Source organism: Eulemur rufifrons, chromosome 17, assembly GCF_041146395.1.
Source record: "Eulemur rufifrons isolate Redbay chromosome 17, OSU_ERuf_1, whole genome shotgun sequence".
NCBI classification, from domain to species: Eukaryota; Metazoa; Chordata; class Mammalia; order Primates; family Lemuridae; genus Eulemur; species Eulemur rufifrons.
The window spans coordinates 39741799-39761904 of record NC_090999.1 but is presented as its reverse complement, the minus strand read 5'-3'; the positions used below and the strand labels follow the sequence as shown (position 1 = coordinate 39761904).

The 20106-nt window shown below is 36.1% G+C and overlaps 1 protein-coding gene across 1 annotated transcript in view; it reads right to left on the bottom strand.

Moving 5' to 3' along the window:
- The window catches only part of ZSWIM6 (zinc finger SWIM-type containing 6), a 178297-nt gene that overhangs the window by 24583 nt on the left and 133608 nt on the right, over positions 1-20106 (bottom strand). The window lies entirely within an intron of this gene.

Here is a 20106-nt window from a genome sequence, read left to right as displayed (position 1 = left end):
GATCTGAATACTGTTACCACATAAAGATGAAATATATTTCACAAATGCTAATTGTAATCACCTTCCTACAAAAAAGCCAATAATATATAAAACCCTATGGTCCAATTTACAAACAGATTCTATGAATAGATGCTGCAATATATCACTCTAAATGGTTCTGCACAAAAATTAAATTTACTTTCTAAGATTACTTTTTACAATAAAATCATAAAGGAATATAATAGACACAAAGAAATAAATTCCTAGTCTATAAGAATTTCAAAATTTACTATATTTATCAGTATACACATCTATATGTCAATGAAATGTGAAGAGTTTTGAGCAAAAAAGCCAAAAACATAGATCTTTTAAAAATAAAATTCACTTAAACATACTTCTCTAAATGATTTAATCAGGAATCGATCTTTATATAAATAAAATCGCCAAATTTATGTCTTTATATGAATAACATCACTAGTAATCAAAATTTCAGTAGTTTTTGAAAGGAAAAGGAATAATGAATTTAGAAGAAAGGCGTAACTTATAATTGAATTAAGGTACATAAATTTATTATTCCTTTCTACATTCTTCAAAGAGGTAGCAAATTCAAGCAAATATCTCACAAATTTTAAAAGTTCAAGTTTTACTTTACTACTTTCAAAACAAGACAGATACCAGTACTCTAAAGCCATTTACAACACTTCTTCTTTGAAAAGGTATGTGTGCATGTCTGTGTGTGTTTTAATCAGTTGTTTTGGCCAAGTGAATAATAAAGGTAAAAATAATCACTGTTTGTATCTGTCAAAAAGAGAGACCTTTATATTCTTCCTTGTTGAAAATTAGGAAGCTTCTTCAATTAGAACATCTGTTATTATAAATATCAAATAACTTTTACCAACAGAAAACAAAAATGGCCACAACCTATCTAAGTCACAGATATTTACAATCAAAAAGGGTTGCCCATGCCCAACAAAGAAACCAAGCCCAAACATATCATAATCAAATTGCTGAAAAGCAAAGATGAAGGGGAAAAAATCTTAAAAACAGAGGAAAAAAAATACTATATGTAGGTGAACAGTGACTCAAATTCAGATTTCTCATCAGAAATCACATAGGACAAAATAAAATAGGGACAATATATTTAAAGTGTTAAAAGAAATTCAAATATCAATCAAAATTCTAAATCTAGAGAAAATATCATTTAAGAATGATGATGATGATGTATAAACATTCTCAGATCAAGGAAAACTTACAGTATTTGTTGCCAAGGACCTGTTCTAGAAGAAATGCTAGAGTAAATTCTTCAGGCTAAAGAGAATAATACCAGAGGGAAACTTGGAACTTTAGGAATAAAGAAGGAGCAATAAAAATGATAAATATTTGAATAAATAGACTATTTTGCTCTTTTAAGTACTTGAAAAAGAACTTTTTCAAGTTTAAAAAGGTTATCTTTTTAAAGATACCTTTAAAAAGGTATCTTTACTATAATGCTGATAACCACAAGGGAAAAAAAAAACCAGGAGAGACAAATAAAAAAAGACAATAGAAGTTAAATTAAATAGAAATTAAATTAAAATACCAAAAAAAAATTCAAATAATTCAAAATAAGCAAGAGACAGGGAACAAAGGAACAGAAACAGAGGGGATTAAACAGAAAACAAATAATTAAATGCCAGACCTAAATTCAAGAACCACATTGATAATTATATAAAATATAAATGGCCTAAACATACCAATTAAAAGAGGTGGTCAAATCATATTTAAAAATAAAAACTCAACTACACATTGTGTTTAAGAAAGCCACTATAAATATAACAATACAGATTAAACACAAAAGGATAAAAAAAGATACACCATGAAAACACTATCAAAATAAAGCTGGAGTAGCTATATTAGTATCAAAGCAGACTTCAGAATAAGGAATACTACACAAGGGATAAAAAGTGTGACACTACATAATGGTAAAAGGGTCAGTTTTCCAAAAAGACATAGCCCTAAATGAGTATACTGTACCTAACAAGACTTCAAAATACATGAAGCAAAACTGACAGAATTCAAAGGAGAAACAGACAAACCCACAATTATATTTGGATACTTCAACACTGCTCTCTTAATAACTGATTGAAGGTGTAGACAGAAAATTCACAAATAACCTGAACAATATTGCTATGGTTTGAATGTGTTCTCCAAAGTCCATGTGTTAGAAATTTAATCCACAAGGCGACAATGTTGAGAGGTGGGACCTTTAAAAGGTGATTAGGTCATGAGGGCTCTGCCCTCATGAATGGATTAATGCCATTATGGCCAGAGTGGACTAGTTATCTCAGGAGTGAATTTCTAATAAACCTATGATTGTGGCCCCCTACCCTCTTATTCTTCTCTCTCTCACTCATGTTTTTCTTGTCCTTCCACTTTGTGCCATGGACTGATGCAGCAAGAAGACCCTTGCCAGATGCAGGGCCCTCAATTTTGGACTTCCCAGCCTCCTGAACTGTAAGAAACAAATTTCTCCTCTTTATAAATTACCCTGTCTCAGGTATTCTGTTATAGCAGAACAAAAAGGACTAAGACAAACCCTGTCAACCAACTAAACCTAACTGACATTTATAGAATATTTCACCTAACATAAGCAGAAAAAACAAACAAACAAACAAACACCTACTATTATAAAATGCACAAAGAACATTTACCAAGATAGTCTATACTCTGGGCCATAACACAAATTTTGACAATTTTTTTTTTTTTTTTTTTGAGACAGAGTCTCACTCTGTTGCCCAGGCTAGAGTGCCATGGCGTCAGCCTAGCTCACAGCAACCTCAAACTCTTGGGCTCAACCAATCCTACTGCCTCAGCCTCCTGAGTAGCTGGGACTACAGGCATGTGCCACTATGCCTGGCTAATTTTTTCTATATATTTTTAGTTGTCCGGTTAATTTCTTTCTATTTTTTTTTTTTTGTCTCGCTCTTGCTCCAGCTGGTCTCGAACTCCTGACCTTGAGCGATCCTCCCACCTTGGCCTCCCAGAGTGCTAGGATTACAGGTGTGAGCTACCACGCCCAGTGAACAAATTTTAAAAATCAAATCACACAAAGTATATTCTCTGACATAAAAGAATTAAACTAGAAATCAGTAATAGGAAGATATTTGGAAAATTCCCAAATATCTAGATATTAAACAACATACTTCTAAATAATTCATGAGTCAAAGAGGAAGTCAAATGCAAGAGAAATCAGAATATATTTTGTACTGAATGAAAATAAAATATATCAAAATTAGTGGTATATGGTTAGAAAGTTTTAGAGGAAAATTTATATTATTAAATGTTTATATTGGAAAAATTCGAATCAATAATCTAAACACTCACCTTAAGAAGATAGAAAAAGAATCAGAAATCAAAGCCAAAGAAAGCAAAAGGAAGTAATACATCAGAAATCAATGAGATTGAAAACAGGAAAGAAAAAAAAAAAATCAATGAAACCAAAAGCTGGTTCTTTAAAAATATCTATAAAATCAATAATGCTATAGCCAGGCTGACCGAAAAAAAAGAGAAGATTACAAACTACCAGATCAGGAATAAAAAGGCCCATCATTAAAATTCTAGAGGTATTAAAAGGCTCACTAGGGAATATTATGAACAACTTTATGCCCATAAATTCTACTACTTAGATGAAATGGAAAAATTCCTTGAAAGTCACAAAATATCAAAGCTCACTCAAGAAGTAATAACTTGAATAGTTATAAATTTATTAAAGAAATTAAATTTTCAGTTAAAAATCTCTAACAATACAGGTCTAGATATTTCCGTGGAAAAGTCTACCAAACATTTAAGAAAGAAATAATACTAATTCTACACAAATATCTTCTAGAAAACAGAAGAGGAGGGAATGGTTCTCACCTTATTTTATGAACCCAACATTATTACCCTGATAACTAAAACCAGACAAAAACATTACAAGTATACTACAGATCAATATCCCTCATGAACACAGAAGTAAAATGCCTCAACAAAGCATTAGCAAATCTAATCAAGCAATATCAAAAAAGGAAAATACACTACAACAACATAAGGTTTATCCCAGGAATGCAAGGCTGGTTCAAAAGTCAGTCAGTGCAATTCACCATATTAACAGGCTAACAAAGAAAAACCATATGATCTTCTCAACAGATGCAAAAAAAGCATTTGACAAAATTCAAGATCTCTTCATGATAAATAAAGATCTCAGCAAACTAGGAATAGAAGAGAACTTAACCTGATAAAGGGCAACTGCAAAAAACCTCTACAGTAAACATCATAATGACAAAAGACTGAATACTTTTCCCCTAAAATCAAAACAAAGCAAAGATGTCTGTTCTTACCACTTCTATTCAGCATCACACTGGAAGTTCTAGCCAGGCCAATAAAGCAAGAAAAGGAGGTTAAAGACATAGATTAGAAAGGATGAAATTACAAAGTTTCTATTCACACACAACTAACCTGTAAAAAGCCCCTAGAACTAATAAGTAAGTTTAGCCAGGTCAGACATACAAGCTCCCCCTCAAAACAAACAAACAAACAAACAAACAAAACCTGTAGCTCTATATGCTAAATATGAACAACTGGAGATCAAAACTTTCCCAAAAGCTTTTGGTATCAAAAGCACCAAAAAATATGAAATATTTAGCTTATAATTCTAACAAAATATGTGCAATCTTTATGTTAAAAACTACAAAACACCAATAAAAGAAGTCAAAGTCGATCTTAAAAAGTGGCAAGTTACTATGTTCATGGATTGGAAAATTCAATATTGTTAAGGTGTCAATGCTCCCAAAATTGATCTATAAATTCAACACAACCTCACTCAAAACCATAGTAGGTGTTTGTATATATATAGACAAGAATAGAAGTAGAATAGCCGAAACCATTTTATAGAAGAAGGGCAAAGTTGGAAGAAGGATGAAGTTGGACTCAGAGTACCTGAATTCAAGACTCATGTGCACATAAGGAAGTAACACTCATCGGGTGTTGGGCAGGTGGGAGTGGGGAGGAGGGGATGGGTAAATTCAGACCTAATGAGTGTGGTGTGCACTTTCTGGAGGATGGTCACGGTCATAGCTCTGACTCGGGCGGTGCAAAGGCAATATATGTAACCAAAATGTTTGCATCCCTGTAAGATTCTGAAATGAAATAAAAAAAAGTACTACATGCAAAGTCTTAAGATTATAACTTTAATGTTGAATATTAAATATTCCTTAAATTTAGACAATTAAGCTGTATTTGGTAAAGAGATCAAAAAGTTATATTTTGTCATTTATGATACCAAGTGGAATGGTCTTGTATTATATCTGTGACTAATATGTTTCTTACAATGAGGGTTAGAGTTTTTCTGGAAAATCCATGCTCAAATCTTCAAAATTAAGATTTCTTACTACATAAAGCTTATGAAGAACTGAAGTGTGATTATATTGGCTCTGCAAATATTGGGAAGAGTTATTAGTTTGCCATTAGTGTAAGAAAGGCTTCAGAATATGTATGCAAATTTGGCAAATTGAGTTGGTTTTCTCCATGGTACTATGAATAAAAGAGACATTTTAACAAATCATAGATTCATAGGGAAAAAAAGAGACTTCCTATAAAGTTATAGTAATCAAAACAGTGCACTATTGGTGAAAGGGTAGACACATAGATCAGTGGAACCGAAAAGAGAGTTCAGAAATAGACCTGCACAAATATGGCCATTTCACAGTTCAAAGTCAATTCAATAGAGAAAAGGTAAGTCTTTTCAACAACTGGTGCTGGAACAATTAGATGTTTATGTGAAAAAAATGAACCTAAATACAGACCACATACCTTATTAAAAAATTAACTCAAAATGAACTATGGTTTTAAATTTTTTATATTTAAGACTTAAAACCATAAAACTGCTAGAAAAAAATATAGGAGAAAATCTTTGCGACCTTAGGTTAGACAAAGATAATGTTCGATACAATACCAAAATCATAATCCAATAAAGATAAAATTGACAAAGTGGGCTTCATCAAAATTAAAAATTTTTGCTCTACAAAAGACATAGAGAATGAAAAGACAAGTCACAGACTGGGAAAAAATATCTGGGAATTGTACATATTACAAAAAGCATGTATCCTTATACATAGTTTTATTGCTTTTTTTTTTTTTTTAAAAGCTTGTATCAAGAATATGTAAAGCCTTCTCAAAACTCACTAAGGAAATGAACAACCCAATAAAAGTAGGCCCCTTACCAAAAAAAAAAAAAAAAAAAAAACCAGAGAGATTGAGTTATCAAGCCATTGAAAAGACATGGAGGAAACTTCACTTCAATGCCTACCACTAAATGAAAGAATCCAATCTGAAAAGGTTACATACTGTATGGGTCCAACTACATGACATTCCGGAAAAGGCAAAGCTATGGAGACAGTAAAAAGATCAGTGGTTGCCAGGGATTAGGGGGCAGGAAGGGATGAATAGGCAGAGCACAAAGGATTTTTAGGACAGTGAAACTACTCTGTTTGATACTGTAACAGTGGTTACATGGATGTCATTATACATTTGTCCAAACACATCAAATGTACCCCACCAAGAAGTAACCACTAATGTAAACTATGGACTTTAGGTGATAATGATATGTCAATGTAGGTTCATAATCTGTAACATATGTATCACTCTGGTGAGGAATGTTGATAATTAGGGAGGCTAGGAATGGGGGCAGAGAGCATATGGGAAATCTCTGCTCAACTTTTCTGTGAACCTAAAACTGTTCTAAAAAATAAAGTCTATTTTTTTAGAAAAGGGCAAACCATTTAGAACAGACACTTCACCAAAGATATGCAAATGGCAAATTTTAAACAAAAACATACTTGACATCATTAATCATTAGGAAAATGCAAATTAAAATCACAATGAGATGCCACTATATACCTATTACGGTGGCTACAACTAAAAAAAATTTTTTTAACCTGACAACAGATAGTGACCAGGATGTGGAGCAACTGGAATGCTCACAAATTGCTGCTGGGGGTGTAATATGGTAAAGCCACCCTGGAAAACAGTTTGGCAGTTTCTCATGAAGTTAAATGTATATTTACCATATGACCCAGCAATCCCATTCCTAGGAATTTGCCCAAGAGAAATGAAAACTTATGTTCATACAAAAACTTGTACAAGAATTTTTCTAGTAGCTTTCTTTGTAAATGCGAAAGACAGAAAACAACCTGAATATCCTTTAACTGGTGAATGGATAAACAAGCTGTGGTACATTCACATAATACCTCTCAGCAATAACAACAACAAAACCATAGATATACCCATAACATCTCAAATGCATTATACTAAGTGAAAGAAGCCAGAATCAAGAGTACGTGTGTACACACACACATGCACACACAAACACACTTTATTATTCAATTTATGTCCTATTTTGGAAGAGGCAAAACTAAAGGGACTGAGAACAGATCTGTTGTTGCTAGGGATAGGAAGTAGGGACAGCATGAGGGAATTTGGGAAAGGTGATAGAACCTTCTGTATCTTAATTATGGTGGTAGTTACATGACTTTATGCATTTGTCCAAACTCAAAACTGTACACAAAAATTGCAGTTTATGCATTTTTTAGTATTTATAGTGTGTATTTGGTAGTACGGTAAGAACTGTACAACCCTAAAAATTAAATAATCTTATTACTATTAATAGTCAACATTTATTGGACGCCCACTACATGCTAGGTACTATGTTTAGGGCTTCGCCATCATTTCTCATTAACTCATTACTATTTCCATTTTAAAGATGAGTGCCTCAGTCCATTCAGGCTGCTATAACAAAAAATATTATAAACCTGGTAGCTTGCAACAGCAAAAATCTATTCCTCACAGTTCTGGAGACTAGGGAGTGTGTCTGGTGAGAGCACGATCCTCATAGATGGTGCCTTCTTACTGTGTCCTCCCATGGTGGAAGGGGTGAACAAGCTCCCTCAGGCCTCTTCATAAGGGCACTAATCACATTCACAAGGGCTCTGCCCTCATGATATAATCACATCCTAAATGCCTTACCTCCTAATACCATCACCTTGCAGATTAGGGTTCCGACCTAGGAATTTGGTGGGGGACAAACATTCAGACCATAGCAATGAGGAAACTAAAGCTCAGAGACGTTGAGGTCCTTAAAAGCAAGATCCTAAATATTCTTGGCAACTTTAAACAATGACTTCCATGACTTTGAGGAAAAAAAAAAATCCACAAAACTCATCTTAGATTTGCATGCTTACATTTCTCTAATTAGAAAATTTCCATTTTGCAGAATGAGAAAAATTTTAAAAAGGCTTTATTAATTTGCCTGTAACATTCTTTTATTGCTCACCTCCCTAAAGAGAGGTTTCATCCTGAAAGGATGTTCTTAATGTTAGATTCAAGTTCAGAGCTATAATAGATATGGTCTTTTATCTTAACAGTCATCACTACAAAAGCTGTAATTAGCCTTAATAACCAAGTTAACCAAATTGAGTAAGTCATTCTCCAAATTTTATTAATTCCGAGTCCCACTTTGGACATTTATCTCCTTTCCCTTCAACATGCCTGAAACATTTGTAGCTTTAAAAATAAAGCTCTTTGATGATTAAACACTTCATTCTGCTGTCCCTCTGAAATATTAACCCTTTTAAGGACTCAGCCAAAAACAGGACAGAGGGCTCAGTGAGCAGTCAGCATTTTCAGCACTTATTAAAGGACCTGGCACCTGGTAAGGAGCGATTGGTTCTTTAACAAAGGATGCTTAATTATTTGCTATGAATTACAATGAAAACAAATTCAATACTTTAAAATTGCTTTCCTACCTGCAATGCCTCAAAGCATATAAAGGCAATTATCAAGTCACTGGTGTGTGCATCACTCAGTTTCTGAATTATCCATGGCACATATGAGCTCTAGCTTTTCTCCATCACCCAGCTTTTACTCTCCAATACTCCACCTAATCCACATTCAGTGATTTTAGCAAAAAGATGCACTATAACATAAGAGGCAAAGTCAACCACAACAAGGAAGGCAACCCCTCCAGGGAAGGGAAAAAAAAGCATTTTTCACACAAGGTAAATGGTTAAAATCCACTTAGTGGGCTTAAACCTATTCACATCCTATCATCCTATACCTGACTAAATAGTCAGAGAATGTGAGCAGAATCCTGTTGAGGCAGAACTCAAATCATCATGGAAGCCTTTTGGTTACTTCTGCATTCCACCAATAGCAAAATAAGAACCTACACTCTCAGCATATGTGACTAACAAGAATTAACTCTATTCCCCATAGGCCAATCTTTTCCACCCAACATTTAGATGTACAAATTATCACCACCATTTTGCCCCACCTCGTATGTTCATTGTTTTACATTTCCAACTAGAATTTTTTTTTTATTCAACAAGCTCTGATCTAGAAAGGGCAAGATATAGATTACCGGCCATATGATCCTAGGCGAGCACACTAAGTCTCTCAGTGATGAGAGTTCCCTCATTTAACCAGTGGAGACAATAATTTCTACCTACCTCATGGGGCTGTTTAGACCTGTGTGTGTTTGTGCTAACTGTTGAGTTCACCCAGCTCCAAAAGGAACACTCCTGCAAACCACTGTGGTAGAAGACTTCGATGTTGAAGAAATTGTGATACGAAGGTGAAAATAGAATTAGAGCACTCAGACTGCACATGATTCTCTGAACACCATTATAGTATTAAATTTTTACATTTAATAAAATAAAACAATTAAGATAGCATATTAAATAAACAAAAAACCGGTGACACTAAATACTTCTCTAAACTAGTAATAATGAGTTCTTGTATTATACAATTATAATCACACTTGCCATCCAGAAACAGTTCAGTCTCTCCTTTTCCCTCAGTTTCAACAAGAGGCTTTTAAATGTGTTTTCTTTTCCTATAGGCATTATTCTCTGTAGCCTCCCAGGCCCCTACCCTGGGCCCACAGGCAAAGAGTCACTTAGAGGTCTAAGATGCTTTGAGTAATTACATCCTTACCTACTCCTACCAGAGGGCATTTCTCAAACTCATCCCCAACTCAAAAGGGTTATTTAACATTTTCTCTGCTCATGGTAACTTCATGCCAAAATATGGATAAAGGACGCAGTGCTTAAAGCCTGAAATGACTCTTCTTTCAGCCTCCCTCTCCCTTGGCCACCTCACTCCCCCTTGGTATCTATGTTAAAACACTTCTAGTCTACCATACACTCTGCCTCCCTTTTTAGTTTCAATGCCCAGGTTCCATTGTCTTCTACAGAAACTCAAAATTAACAGTTATCAGAACTTATTATTATGAAGGGAAAAACCCAGAGATCAAACCAGGTGAAACCTGGAACAAGAATTTGAAGATAGGGAAGAATTACTATAAAAAATTTATAAAAAATGAAGATGAATAATATTCTAGGACAGTGTTATACTATTTCCTATAATATAGATTCAAGTTTTGACAAACATCCAACTTAGTCCAATTCGAGGGATAAGATTAACTAAAACAGATAGAACTTCAGTTTTACACATCATTATATTTTACATTTCTGAGGACATTTGACATTTAGAGAATAACCATTAGAAGTGTGAAGTACTATCAGAATCATATCCAGTGTTCTGGCTATTTATTAAAAACTACCCTGAAACTTAGTGGCTTAATACAATGATATGTCATTATATCTCACAATGCTGTAGGTCAGAAATTTTCTCTCTCTCCTCCCCACTTTTGCCCTGTCCCATCATGGCCTCTCCACATGGACAGCATGGTCTTTCTCATAGCATGGCAGCCTCAGGATAGTTAGACTTCTTATACAGAAACTCAGCGCTCCAAGATTGATCCTTTCAAGAGACCTGAAGTAGATGCTGCCAGTCACTTAAGGCTTGGGCCCAGAACCTGGCCCAACAGTATCCTCTGTCATATTCTGCTGATCAAACATTTATACAAATCACCCAGATTCAAGAGGAGGGAACACAGACCTCACGCCTCAATGAGAGAGTAGCAAAGAATCTGTAGCCATGTTTAATCTGTCGCAATTACCAAGAAAGGTTATAACTCTGCTAGATTACAAAATAGAAAACTAAATTATTTGCCAATGAGTATGAGAATGTTGTTAGTTAAAATAATAAAGTTCAAATAGACTATTCAACATAAGAGAAGAGCTGTAAGTTGAGAAAAAAAAAGTCATTACAAAAACTTAATAGTGTAAAAGGCATCCCAACACACATAGCAATATTAGGTGCTGGTTTGTATGCTAATTTTTATCCCTTCAAGGAAAATCCTAACAATATCAGGTAACACATGTTAGATTTCTAATTAGATTCTACATTTAAAGTTTCTAAATGTGTCTTTAGGGTACAAAGATTGCTCCATCTAATTCAGCAAACATATTTCTAAAAGTGAATGGCATCTACATTTACCCACCTGACAATAATTGCTGCCATTTATTGAATATTTACCTCACACTAACCCTGTGCTAAATATTTTACATACATTATCATCACATTTCACAAAAAAAAAAAAAAAAACCCACCTAATAGATAAGGAAACTGCGGTTTAGAGAGAAGTAAAAAGGTTGTTGCTGCTACTAAAAAAGAGAACCAGGGCCTATGTTCCCCCAAAACCAATATTCTTAAACATGATGGTATTTAGCCTTCCATCTAGCTGTGTAGTCAGAAAGTTCTTCTGTAGGTTAGGATTTGTATGTGCAGCTATGTACATATGAATGCTAAGATTAATGATTTTAGTCTTTTGACAGAGTCGTCATTACATTCCTCATATTTCAGAAGTATAATACAATAGTATATTTTCTAAAATTATGAAGTATCCTCAAAGCAAAGCTAATAAACCCTGTACTTTATTTAAACCTGTGTTCTTATGTACTTAGAACATGTCTCTCCAATGTGTAAGAAAGCACATCCAACAAAAACTTACACAGGTCCATCTAAAAAGAGCCTAATTAAACAAAAGAAAACTGCATTTTTCAGGACTGACAGGCATAGCAAATAAGTAATTTCACTGTAGATTAAAACAGTAGATAAATAATCAAAAGCTCAACTTATGATTCAAGATTGATTATTCAAGTCAGAAGAAACCTGTTTTCTCTGAAAACATTATGATTAGGTCTGTTAGAGTCACGTCCGTGTCAGCATTTCTGGAATAATGCACATGTATGTGGCTGAATATGCGCTCTGCCTGCTGGGGTGTATTGCTGGATAGAGCATTGTGTTTGCCACTGAATATATCAGTATCTATTGTTATCCCCCACCGTCAAGAAAACTTGTTTTTCAGGTTCCTTCTCCTTCATGATTTTTTTGTTAACTTCAAATCCACTCAGTAATTAAAATAAAAGCTACACATTTTTGTGGGGTTTTTGGAAAAATGAATTGATTAATTAATTAAAATAAAAGCCACACATTTTCTATATAAGATACACTTGGAATTTTTGATCAATGTTGCCCTTCTCCACAGTTCCCAGGAAGATAACTATGTTTATAATGCTATTGGAGAGAGCACCGGGCAGTGACAGTGGGGGCCAGAGGAGGAGGACAACCAACACCACCTTCTCTAAAGGTGAATAAGAAAGGTCAGTGGCTCCCTTTTCCTCTCTCAAATTCAGAAAAATGAAAGCTATCATAAATGCTTATTCTTATGAAGTAGCAGCAGCCAAAGTGAAACAATTCACTTTTGGTATTTCCCAGGCCTCCACAGTTATAAAACAATTCATAATACTTATAATATTTATTTTTGTTCTCAGAGGCTATTATAAGAGTCTAGAATTTCATGCATGATCCAATTAACTAATTATACTTATTTAGAGGCCATGAAATGCCTAATTTCAGTCACAAATAGGAGATCACTGGCATAATTAGTTGTGCTAGCAAAATTACAGTCACAAAATTTCTTGGGTCAAACCACACTAAAACTGCAACCCTAATTACAGTATTGTTCTCAGTACAATGCAGGCTTAATACATCAGTCACCCCATGTTTGGAAAGTAAGTAATGTAAAAATATTCTGCTTTAAATTTGATAATGCTAGTTTCTAATTCACAAAAACATTTCTGGGAAAATTTCAAAATAAAACCTCAGGAATACTGTAAAGAGAAGAGTTTTTGAGATTGCTCGGGTCAATCAGGCCTAAACTCTCAGCTAAATGGCACATAATTGGTTATCATTTAACCAGGCTCTGAGAAAATTCTAAAGTAAAACACCCATCTTCTCCTTGTCAAGAAAGAAAATAAACCAAACAATGAACTGGTATTCTGGATATGTTCCTTCCCCTAAACCTGTGGCCCTTTATCTGATACACAGTCTTCCCAAGCATTTGATTTGTCAGTGCTGTCAGTCAATGTGCAAGGTTCATCCAAAACAGCACGACCTTATTAGGAGCGAGCTCCTCCACCCCTCACCACTCTTCTCCTTCTCAAGGAAGGGAGGAAGGGAAAGAAAGGAAAAAATCAGAGAAGAGAAGAGAAGAGAAAAAGGCACAAAGGCAGATGGTTTACTTTGAGATACTAAAAGGGCAGTCAATAAGTGGTGAGGTGTGGTAGCCCGCAAGAACATTTTCCATTTGGTCTGCACTGGCTGCTTAACTAAGCCATCTTCATAAACAGTTCCATGGTTTGCTCACCAGTCCTGACTCCAAATCTATATAAATCTCTTTCTGAAAAGTTTCAATTGACACATAGTAGTGATTTACAACAGTGGCTCATTTCATTCTAACACATGAAATGTATTAGCTCTATGGTCAGAATTTTCTGAAACATGTCCTACGTTATATAACCTCATTTCTATAGTTGTCTTATGCTGTCTTGGGTTGCTTTTTATTTTTTCTGTTTCCTGACCAGACTTGAAGTTCCCCAATGGCAGTGCTTACCACAGGGCACTATAAACAGTAGGTTCCTGCTAACTTATCTACTATTTAGGTAAGGCACTCAACTCTCCACCGTCCATATTTACGCATAAGTGCTTCCCTGAGCCATTGACACAATGACCCTTCTTTCATTTGCCACGGAGAACCAATTTAGGACAAAAGATAATCAAGAGCCTACTAAAAAAAAAACAAATTTACCAATGGTTATTATTATAGAGTACTGATGATCAAGTAAACATATTGGCACTATACTTGTGTAAGAATCCCAAGAAAATAGGCTTGCAATATTCTGTAAGATTAGAACTGAAATTTTATTGATAAAAACAATTTCTTAATGCACTGACTTTTCTGTGGAGTTCAGAAAGAACCTACGATGGGTGTTGGGTTTCTCGGAGAACAGAATGTTTCATTTTGCTCTAATTCATTCTATTACTGAATTAAACTTTGATGTATTGGTCTTGACAAGTGCTTCATGCTGATTGTATTGTGTATGATAGTATAATCACTCCCCATGCATTTCCCACTGGCTGGCTGATTAATGCAATAGATTACCTGCAGCATTGATGGCAAGGGGGAATCACTGCCCTTCTGTACTCTAAACTGTTTGTATTTCAGTCTCTCTCTCTCTGTGTGTGTGTGTGTGTGTGTGTGTGTGTGTGTGTTCATGTGCACACAGGCACCCATGAACATCGTGCACGTGGGCAGAGAAGGCTGGACAAAGAAGTGTAGGAAAAAAATTGAAGGTTCAGTAAAGATTGATGCCTTTCAAGCATTGTTTTCAGTACACCAAAAATATTTACTATTTAGTGCTTCCAAACAGGGTCAAGCGTAACATTTCAATTATTCATTCACAAATATTTACTGAGCATCAACTATATGCCAGGCACATTTTTTTGCCTTAGAAGAAAAATAATTTCAAAAATGTGTTAATTTCAGTACTCTAATTAGTGGAAGGGAAGAGAAAAGGGGGGTGAAATTATCAAATGGGCACTAATACAAAGATAAAAAGAGTATTAGAAAAATGGCTATGAAATTAGTTTAAATGTTCCAATAAAGACAGCAACTGACAAGTGAGTGGTTTAGTAGTTTCAAAACAAAGTAACCTCTCGGATTACTTGTTCTACATAGGACCCTAATGTTTAGCAAAGAACATCTTCTAGTGTATGATCAATCTTGTTTTGGTGAACAGGCTGCTGGATACAATAATCTCATCTTGAAGTGGCAGGGAGAAGAGGAGATAGACTTTTGTGCTCTTGGTAGCATTTTGAAAGCATTCTTCATAGCAGGATTTTCTCTCAGTTCCAAGCCTGTATTTGACCCAAGTGCCCTTGTTTGGGATTCTCCCATCCAACTCTTAGCCCTTGCTCATCCACAGAATAAGACTGGCTTCCAATCTTAGCCATTTCAAGGTCTCTAACTGATTCCTGCTTTATGAATGCTTCTCTCTCTCTTCTCCAGGTTTGCTGAAGCCAATTTGAAATTTATTAATGTCCCCTAGAATGAAAGGGGCCAGGATCATGACCTAGAGTCAACAAGGTCCAGCTGGTCATAGCTCAAAATCACAGAGATTTGGATTTCTATTTCAAAGGTTATCTTTGTAGCAGAAAAGCACAGAGAGTTGAGTGAGTTACCCACATTTCAGACAACTACTATCACTACTCCTGGCTATTCTGTCACCAGATCAAAGCCTGAGAAAATAGCCCTAAGACCAGTTATTAACTCGCTCGAGCAAGTTAATGTCAGTGGCATTGGTATTTTACTATACAGAGTCCTATTCTTATTTCAGTTTTGGAATTTTAAAATAAAACAATGTTATGCAATTATCAGACAAGTTTTAGAGCAGCCTCACAAAAATTCACTTGCTGCAAATCACCAGCTTTCCTTCCCCTAAAGTATTTAAGAAAATATTATGTATATAAATAAAAAAGTCATTCTTTGTTACACCTCTAACAAGAGTGGCTATTTAAAAGCTTATTAAAGATAGTGATTATCAAGCATGTATTTTTAATATCAGAATCCTTTGTTCCAGAAAAATCTTAATGAGAAGCCTAGTATGAAACATGGGGAAAGTCACATTGCTCTGAGTGAGAAGGCCCTCTCCTCCTCCCCCTTTGCCCCAGGGGTTGTGGAGGGCAGTGCCTGAACTCCTTGGGCTCTCCTCCCCCTCATGAGCCTACCTCAGCTTGAATTAGCTGTGGTAACATTTGTAAAGCACCTTCCTTGGTGCTGGCACACATGGACAGCAGCCTGAGGAGTTGCTCCAGCCTTCCCTTAGCTTCCACTTCTTTCATTCTAGCTCCTGGCATCCCTGATTCCCCGTGAAGCCCCTGGGAATCCCAGATGGCTTAAAATGAGGCTTCTCAGACCTCGTTAATTTTTGTAAGCTGCCACTTCAGGGTAAGAAATGGTGAAAGAAAATTTTCCCTAGCTTGTCTTTATTTTCACTCTCTCTCTCTCCCTGTCCACCCTACCAGGATACTACTCTCTAGATCCACAGTTTAGCAAGGAGACTTCTTCAGCCAGATTTCCTTTTGGTGGATGTTTCTTGAAGGCAAGTGCAGTTAGTACTAACTCTTAAGAAGTGGAAAAAGTAGGCAGAGAACTTTTCTAAAAATTGTTGTGAGGAAGAAAAGGACACATTATACCAATGCTATGACATTCCTATTAGCCACTAATGTGAGAGGAGTATCTACTCCCAATGGACTCATGTTATCAACAGAAAGATAACATAAAAGTAAGTAACTGGAACCCATTCTTGGTACAAATAATGCTACCAGCACACTACATACATAATACAGTAACACTAAAGCGTACTACAATGAACTACAAGGCATTTTAACTCCCAATCAAATCTCCATGGTCTATATTCAGAATAGAGTTTTATAAAAACACACAATAGGGTGATCTTCAGCTATTGTTACAAATTATCTAATTCTACACCTAAATAATTTAGAAATGAATGCCATTAAAACTTTCCAGTTGGTTAGATAAAAAGATCAACTGAACCATAAAGACCTTTTTTAATCCTAAGAATCTACGATTTCCTATTAATGCATATTTTAAATTTTTTTCTCTTTATTTCCACTCTTCTCCATACAGGGTATTGAATGGATAATTAAACCCTAGCAGCTGTAGTCAAGAGAAAGATGGTTTCTAGTCATACACAGGAAGTATTTACCATAGGTTTACTCACTGTACAGAAATATGCATTCTCTATTTTGGTTAACTTCTGACCCAAACTAGAAATTACTCTGCCTACTTAAAGAAGCAGAGAATAAACCCCTCTTCCCACCCCCACAGCAGGGCAGAACTCAGAGGCCTATAACCCAAGAATACAGAGCTTTCAGTTTTTTGTTTTTTTTTTTAATTTCAGAATATTAGGGGGGTACAAATAGTTTGGTAACATAAATTGCCTTTGTACAAGACAGAAAGCAGTAGGACCGCACAAACAGAGAAAGAAACCAGGCCCCAGTAATGAGGATCCAGAAGCAGACAGACCTTCTGAGAACAGTGCTGGAGGGAAGTGAGGCCTCCTGAGCAATACAATTGACAAAGCCTCTGTATTTAGAGGGAGCTGTGAACAGTGCGGGCAGACGCAGACACTGAGACTGGAGCACACAACTGCATTACAGAACAGGACAGCTCATGTGTAAGAGGGATCTGCAGAGCCTACGGACTGCATGAGATAAATAAGTATTGGCAACTGTGCTGCCATTATTAGGGCCTGGTACAGGCCAGGGCAAAGACAGTGAGCTAAGGGTCTTCACCAGCTCCTTATCAGAGGGGACTGGAAAATGGGATCGAAACTTTGCTGTATCCCATCTATAGCATGTAGTGTCTGTATTTATGATAAGCTTAAGTTTATTATATAATACAATTTCTCAATCAATTGCATGTATTTGACTATTCTACATCAATGTATGTGTTTTCTCAAGGAATCTGAGGTTAGTGAACCCCTGTAAACACAGGTGCAGACGGTGACTGGACTAGGTAAGCTCAGCTGTCTACTGCAATAAGGATTGTGAGACCATGGGTAGACAGACCAGGCTGGGCAGCTTGTACAGACTTTCCTGGCACCTACTTCACTTTGCCCCTGCTCTGCTCTGAGTAGAGAGACCGCCTGGCAGAGAGGCACGTAACGATCTTTTAAAATAAGCTGAGGAGGTTGTTTAGTTTGGTGGTTAAATTTTTGAAGTCCCTGACACCCGGGATCAAACTCCTGCTCTGCCACTGTGACCTGAGGCAAGTTATCAAGCCTCCTTAAGCCTCAGTTTTCTAGGCTGTAAAATTAGGGCTAAGAAGTGTACCTATCTCACAGGGTTGTTTTAGGGATTAAATAAAATAACACATGCATTAAGCGCTTAGCATAGTGCCTGAGAAATAAATGCTGGCATCTGTGTTATCATTAGTAGCTAGACCAAAACAGGAAATCAAACAAAGCACAAATCTAGGTTCTATGAAGCTCATCTACTGCCTCCCTCTCCTCCCCCTTTAAGTAACAATAAAGAACAGCAAGGTTGGGTTGAAAATCTTAAAGACAACATTTGTGATAATTAATTTGTTCTACCTTATCCTTTAGAATCTTATTTCTGTGTACAAAGACCCAAAGGCTCTCCTAAATTACTAAGAGTTTCATTTTGAATGTGTGACTTAAGCATTATCGTGTCTCCTAATGTTTGCATCTCTCTGCTTCCTCCTTACTACCAGTACCGTCACCAACACTAAAATCAAATACCTAATACATCTGTTCCTCTGGACATAGCAAGTGCTTAGTACATACGGAGAGAAAGGCCACAGTAAGACTTCTGGAAAGAAGATTAACAATATGGCACCAACAGTGGGATGTAGTGGTAAAGGTGCATTCTCTGCGTGCCCAGGAAGACAAATTGGTAGGTAACATGCAATCCCTGATACGTGGTTCATTAGGATTACATTCCATACTTACTGCTATCTGGAAGTTTCCAAGTCTGTACTGACATCTTTTTGCTGCAAGAGAGCTCTGGGAATTGCCATTTTCTCCATGGCACTAGCAAAGAGGTAACTACTACAGCAAACTACTTTGGTATGCTTTCTAGTTCTCAAAAAGCAGTTCCTCCTTCCATTCATCAATCTCCATCAGCTTTAAAATGTGGCCAGCTTCAGTTAGTCTGAATTTACCACAGAAACTAAGTAAGGAGCTCGAAACAGTGGGGGTAGTTATTAAGTCTATTGCTTTCAGAGATGTAAGATGGCATTCCCCAGAAATTTCTCCACAATTGCCTTGATCCTTTAGAATCTTATTTCTGTGTACAGAGACCCAAGGCTCTCCTAAATTACTGAGAGTTTCATTTTGAATGTGTGACTTAAGCATATATTTTCCTTCTTATTCGAGAATAATGTGGGTGGGTACAGAAGAATCACTACTTGTGTCTGGGATGGGAGATGGGACAGCATCTGGGTCCACGGAAATGGACTCAGGTAATTTTGAATATTTTGCAATAAATGTGGTCCCCATGGGTGGGCTGAATTCCCAACTAATGAACATAGTTAGATTTACCCTAATTCCAGGTGCCCTGAATCTACATACCACTCAATCTAGCAACCTACCAAGAAACATTATAGCTGTTGCTTAATAAGTGATCTACCTTACAATAAAACGCAAACTAGAAAGAAACATCTAACTATGGCTATTTCTGCTCACACAGAGTTAGGTCCCCAGGTAGGAAGCTGTGAAAAGAACTCTGAGAGATACCACCTTGTTCTTGTGAACTGGGTAAGCAGAACTGGGTGCAGCAGGCTCTTGCAGTAGCAGCCCATCCTCTCCCTAAGAAACAGGATGTAATCCTAGAAAGCATAGCATATGACTCAGCTCAGAGAGAGAATGTTTAAAATTTGGGGGAAAACATTATGTAATACTTGAAAATGAAAATTTGGAATTTTTCCCTGTGATAAAACTGTAATTAAAAGTTATTTAACTGTTTCCTCTAATGACATCTGTTTTAATTAGGTTTTAATAGACTGGCACCCACAACCTATAGTTTTACGAAGCAAAGTAAAATTACAGTCTAGGAAGACATTTAAGGAAAGAGACCCATCAACACAGATGAGAGGTTACAATATGATCCTCTCATCCCTAAAGACCCCCACAGTAATTAAGTGTGCTGAACAGACAGCCATTAGGGCTAACAGTAGGTGTGCTCGCCACCAATCAGCACTGGGTTGTTCTTTGAAATCCAAGGGTTATTTCTGTGATCTGCTCTCCAGAAAATTTGCATGTCACT